Source organism: Rhinolophus sinicus, chromosome X, assembly GCF_036562045.2.
Source record: "Rhinolophus sinicus isolate RSC01 chromosome X, ASM3656204v1, whole genome shotgun sequence".
NCBI classification, from domain to species: Eukaryota; Metazoa; Chordata; class Mammalia; order Chiroptera; family Rhinolophidae; genus Rhinolophus; species Rhinolophus sinicus.
In genome coordinates, this window is record NC_133768.1 from 45,025,982 (window position 1) to 45,032,549 (window position 6,568).

Here is a 6,568-nt window from a genome sequence, read left to right on the forward strand (position 1 = left end):
TTGGTTGGAGCGCATCCTCTCAACCACAAGGTTGCCAGTTCAATTCCTCAAGTCCCGCAAGGGAGGGTGGGCAGCACCCCTTGCAACTAAGATTGAACACAGCACCTTGAACTGAGCTGCCACTGAGCTCCCAGATGGCTCAGTTGGTTGGAGCGCGTTCTCTCAACCACAAGGTTGCCGGTTTGACTCCCGCAAGGGATTGTGGGCTGCGCCCCCTGCAATTAGCAATGGCAACTGGACCTGGAGCTGAGCTGTGCCCTCCACAACTAAGACTGAAAGGACAACAACATGAAGCTGAACGGCACCCTCCACAACTAAGATTGAAAGGACAACAGCTTGACTTGGAGGAAAAAAAATAAAAAGTCCTGGAAGTACACACTGTTCCCCAATAAAGCCCTGTTCCCCTTCCCCAATAAAATCTCTAAAAAAAAAAGATTACTCTACACAGCAAAGCTATCACTTAGAATTGAATGACAGGTAAAGAGCTTCCCAGACACAAAAAAGCGAATGGCGTTCATCATCACCAAATCAATATTACAAGGAAGCTTAGAGGGACTTCTTTAAGACAAAAAAATGAAAAAAGATTTAAAAGTATGTCATCAACAAGACAAATAGTAAATGTTGGAGAGGCTGTGGAGAAAAAGGAACCCTCATACACTGTTGGTGGGAATGCAGACTGGTGCAGCTGTTATGGAAGGCAGTGTGGAGGTTCCTCAAAAAATTACGAATAGAATTGCCATATGACCCAGCAATCCCTCTCCTGGGTATTTACCAAAAAAATCTGAAAACATTTATAGATAAAGACACATGTGCTCCAATGTTCATTGCAGCTTTGTTTACGGTGGCCAAGACATGGAAACAACCAAAATGTCCTTCAATAGATGAATGGATAAAGAAGTTGTGGTATATATATACAATGGAATACTATTCGGCGGTAAGAAAAGATGATATAGGAACATTTGTGACAACATGGATGGATCTTGAGAGAGTAATGCTGAGCGAAATAAGTCAGACAGAAAAAGCAGAGAACCATGTGATTTCACTGATATGTGGTATATAAACCAAAAACAACAAAAGAACAAGACAAACAAATGAGAAACAGAAACTTATAGACACAGATAATAGTTTAGTGGTTGCCAGAGGGTAAGGGGGGTGGGGGGTGGGGGGTGGGGGGTGGGAGTTGAGGGTAAGGGAGATCGAATATATGGTGATGGAAGGAGAACTGACTCTGGGTGATGAACACACAATGGGATTTATAGATGATGTAATACAGAATTGTACACCTGAAATCTATGTAATTTTACTAACAATTGTCACCGCAATAAATTTAATAAAAAAAAAAAAATCACCCAGAGATGTGGCTGCCTCTATAAAAAAAAAAAAAGTATGAATAAAATAACAATAACTACATATCTATCAACAATTACGTTAAATGTAAATGGAGTAAACGCTCCAGTCAAAATATAGGGTGGCTGAATGGATAAGAAAACAAGACCTTTACATATGCTGCCTACAAGAGACTCACTTCAGATCAAAAGACACACACAGACTGAACGTAAAGGGATGGAAAAAGATATTTCATGAAAATGGAAACAAAAAAAGAAAAGCTGGGGTATCAGTACTTATGTTTGACAAAATAGACGTTAAAACAATGCATATAACGAGACAAACAAGGACCCAGTAATTCCACTTTTGGGTATTTATCCGAAGAAACCCAAAACACTAATTCAAAAAGATATATACATCCATATATTCATTGCAGCATTATTTATAATAACTAAGATATGGATGCGACCTAAGTGTCCATCAATAGATGAATGGATAAAGTAGTAGTACACATATACAATGGAATATTATTCAGCCATAGAAAAGAATGAAATCTTGCCATCCAGACAAGATGGCAACATTAACTAGATCCAACATAGATGGATCTAGAAGATATTATGTTAAGTGAAATAAGTCAGACAGAGAAAGACAAATACCATATGCTTTTACTTATATTGGAATCTAAAGAACAAAATAAACATAAAAAACAGAAATAAACTCACAGATACAAAGAACATTTTGATGGTTGCCAGATTGGAAGGGTGTTGGGGGGATAGGCAAAAAAGGGGAAGGGATTAAGAAGTACAATTTAATAGTAACAAAATAGGCATGGGGATGTAAAGAATAGCATAGGGAATATAGTCAATAATATTGTAATAACTATATATGGTGTCAAATGTGTACTAGATTTATCAGGGTGATCACTTCATAAGTTACATAAATGGCTAATCACTATGTTGTACACCTGAAGCTAATATAATATTGTATGCCAAGTGTAATTGAGAAATAAAAAATTATTTAAAAAATAATGCAATAGCACTCTTTAAATGACATATTTAAGGAAAATTATAACTTACGGATACATCATTGGTTCTTAGTGTAATGCTGCTCTACCTCCCAACTCAGCAATATGGTAAAATTATTTAGTTACCTATTAATATTATATAATAACACAAACTGACAACTCCTTACCCTATTTCTCATGTTGCCACCACTGAGATTTAGCAATTTACCTAAGATGTGTACCTGCCTTAAACCACCATACTACTTAGAAGTTAACATAAGGTAATTTTATTTTCTCAGCAGTTTGCCCATTATTTGAATTCACCAGTTCTCTTTCCAAAGATTTTCCCTTTTGATACCAGCATAAGCAACTAAATAATTGCTTAGCAAAGGAGACTAACACCAATGCCTTCTGAATATATTTTGCTTTCTCTTAACTGGTTAATTTCCAACAATGTTCAAATATTCATTGACTATCTCTGTGGACCATTCTGTTTTCTAACTTGTTTATTTAAATAATTGCTGATGACCTAAGTAGAGGATGCTCAAAACAATTATTATATTTATTAAAACTATTATCTACTGTGAATTAAAGTTTATTAGTAATAACGGTAATCAGAGAAGACTATTGCTGGCAGCAAAAGATACCAAATGGAAAGTATAAGATGGGAGGCTTATAATATTTCCAGTTTGGTATATTTTTCCTTAGAGTAAATCTGTGTATTAACTTAAGATTTCTTTGTATTTGTCACTCTAATATGTGAATTTCTGTTGGGGGAGGGACATATCTCTCTTCTGATGTAATAATTGTAGGATAGTTTCTTATTGTTATTTTTCTATATACAAACATTAACTTACAATGGTTGACTAAAACCCACAAAACTATTAGTCATATAACTAATTAGCAACACTGCAAAAGTTATTAGAAAAGCACGAAAGTAAGTTTTGCTGGTTTGTAATTGCAGTTTAAACACTGATGTTAGCTGCCAAATATTAACACATGCATTACTAATAAAATTATATTAGAACTTTGACTGACATCTATTTGCAGGACTCTGACATACCCTCCCTCCTTTGTTTTCAGAAAATAATAGAAATAGTAGTACTACTTAGCAGTATTAAAACTAAGTTATATACTTTAATAAACAAAAATTCATGTTGCTTATATAATTTCCATTATTTACTTTTTCAAGAAATAGTCTTTAGAGCATATTAATACTGCTAAGGTGTACTAATCAGATCAATTTTAAACAAAACACATAGATTATAACTCTCTCAGGATAAAGTAATATATAAACAGGTTCTAAAAATATGTGAACTTAAAACTCTGTATCGGCTTAGAAAACATTCTCACTTGCCTCAGAAAATAGGATGACTATTTTACATCTGACTTCTGTAATATGTATATGTGAAAAGCTATTTATGTTTAATTTATTAATTTAGTATTTTTCATTAAAAAAAAACTATGCCCACACAAAGGAGTCAATTGCCACTGACAGAGTCCTCCCTCTTTAGGTTTATCAAGAAGAGTAATATTCACAAAGATTAGAAAAATCAAGCGCGTTAGCTCATGCCACGCTGACCACCCCCTTCCAACAGTCTATACTTCTATCAAAAAATGACTCAAGTTTAACTTTCTCTATAAAGCCTTCTCAGACAAACACCAAACTTCAAAGATCTCCCTTTACTCTTAATTATTGTGGCTCTTATTCTGTACTACTCTATGTTCTAATTGTTGACCATGATTTCTCATATATGCATTTTCTTTCTCCAATGGGCAAGCAATTAACTCCTGGGACCTGTCTCTGTTCTATTTTCCACAGTACCTAGTATAGTAATGGGCACTCGGAGAAGATAGAAAATAAAAGCATGTTGAAAGTCAATTTTTTTAAAAATTAACTCATCCAGAGTTTACTGTTCAAGTGCCTTGATTGTACTTGCAAAATTAACTGTTAGTATTCTCTTATAATATGGTCACGACACTCTAGGTAAATGCTCTGGAGTACGTGGCACCTTTGTAGCCATATTCATTACAATAGAATTCTAAACTGGATCCAATGACTGCCTGGTTCTAAAAGTATGTGAAGATGAACAGCAAGTACCCACATGGTACATTATTATTTCAAATAACTCAGACTTGAATTCATCAAGAGCTTTTCCAAAACAAAAAAATCTTTAACTTTGGAAATCTAGGAACTGAAAGCATGTCAGCTTGCCAATTCACAAAACAAACAATACTTGCTAAGGTCCACGATTATTTTGCAATGATAACAGAATTATATCGTGCTTTAAACTATAACTCAAACAGCATGAAAACTGCCAAAGCAAAGCATTTCACCCACTATCAGGGAGTTGTCAGTTTTGACTGATTCACTAGATAAAGTTATCTAATCACAAATGACATCTATATCCTTCTCAAAAATCTTTAGCTTAAAACCATTTATCCAATACTATATTTAGCTTTTCCATTATTGTACTTCTTTTCCACTTGTTTAATAATAGAAACCTGAAATGGCTTAAAAACCAATATGAAGGGAAGAGTCAAATAAAAGAAGGAACCCATCTTTCATTGTGCACAGAAGTACCTTAAAATCAAAATTACTAGTTAATCTAAATTCAGTTTACTTTTGAAAGGGATCAACTGTGAACCATAATTTTTGTCAACATTTTCTTTTAATGAAACAACTTCATTCCTCAAAGATAATATTGCTAATTTTCAAAAAGCACCTTACAACTTTGGATCTTTATCACCCTGTCCAAAATATCACTTCAGGTCCCTCACGCCAATGTTTTTTTGGAAGCAACTGTTCCAAATTCAGTCTATCCCAGGGAGAACCGATAGATCACAACACATCTTCGCTTTTATTATGGGCATTTTAGGTTTCATCATACCGGTATCATTCTGAATGAAGAGTAGTTACTTCGTAAAACCTGTTTCCCCTGTTATCAATCAGCAACTCTGTCTACTTCAAGTTTGATGCCACTTTGGAAGTCAAGTGGTGTGTTTGCTAGTTTTATCATTATCATTATTGAATATAAGTACTGTCTTCCTAATTCATATGTCAGGAGTCTGAAGCTCCCGGCACACGAAAACTGAAAAGGGGCCACGCCAGCTGCCTGTTCAAGCCTTGAGGCATGGAGCAATAGCAGCCTGAGAATCCACTCTTGAGAAGCCTGTGGTCAAGCTGAGCCTCCTGAGAGCAAGAGCGAGGGAAAAAGAGGAGAGCTCGTCACTGGGAAAGTCTTTCCCCGAATCAGGGACCAGGCTACATGATTGTACGTAGAACTATCAGCATTTATGGCATCTAAGAAGCAGACCCAGGCCTTAAGCACCGACCCCACATTCCTGGACGCCGCGGTTGAGGCTGAGAGTGGTGATTTTGAGAAGGAAAACTACCTCAAAGGGAATAGGGAGCCGCGAGCAGATGTACGAGAGGCGTCAGAAGCTTCTGCAAGAGAAAGCAGCGCTTCAGTCGCTTCCCGGGGCCCCGGAGGCCGGAAACGTGCCCCAGCACCAGGCAAGTGCGGTGCCACTACTCACCCCTACTCTCCTAAGGTCCCCGTCGTCGCCCAGCTCGACTCAGCCCCTGCAGGGGGAGCCCCTCCCCCGCCCGCCGCCAGAGGTGGGCTCAGCCAGCGAGAGGAGGCGGCGGCGCAGGTGTCCGTGAGCAGGGGCCAGAGACGCGCCCCAGGAGGAGCTGGGTGCAAGGGAAACAGCCTGGTGCCTTGCGCTCCCTGGCGCCGCCAAATTCACCACCATCGACGTGGAGGGGCGAGGGGAGGCAATGAAGGGGAGGCCCTCGCCCGGAGGCCAGGACCCTCCCGGAGTACTAGGCCGGAGCACCGGCGGGACTGCTGCCCCGGGTCCCCTCAGCTACGCGACCCCCAGGCCTGATTCCCGTCCCTCAGCCCCCGCGGACATAGAGCAGCGGCGGCTCCCTCTTGGGCCAAGGTGGCAGCTGCATCCTTGTGCTCCTCCTCCTCTGGCGCCGCTGCCTACTCACACAGCCCCGGCGCTGTTACAGTCGCGGCGCCCTGACTGCTGTCGCCTAGCAACCGCGCGCATGCGCTCCACCCCCGCCGGCGACCGCCGCCACCGCTGGCGCGGCTGTCAGAGCTCAGTACTCCACCTAAGAAAGTGCATGGAGACCTCCTTCCCAGGGCCTGGATGGAACATCGTCAAAGTAGAAGTGAGATGGGGAAAGGGGCGGATGCTCTGCAAATCTGAAGAGCCTTAAGG

General features: G+C 39.6%; 1 protein-coding gene across 2 annotated transcripts in view; it reads right to left on the reverse strand.

Annotated features, from left to right (window-relative positions):
- The window catches only part of ZC3H12B (zinc finger CCCH-type containing 12B), a 191,055-nt gene extending 184,695 nt beyond the window's left edge, over window positions 1-6,360 (reverse strand). For both annotated transcript variants that reach the window (XM_074323583.1, XM_074323581.1), the window contains exon 1: window positions 5,870-6,360. The gene's annotated coding sequence lies outside the window, so the exon portion shown is untranslated. The remainder of the gene's footprint in view (window positions 1-5,869) is intronic.
- Window positions 6,361-6,568: the final 208 nt, after the last annotated feature.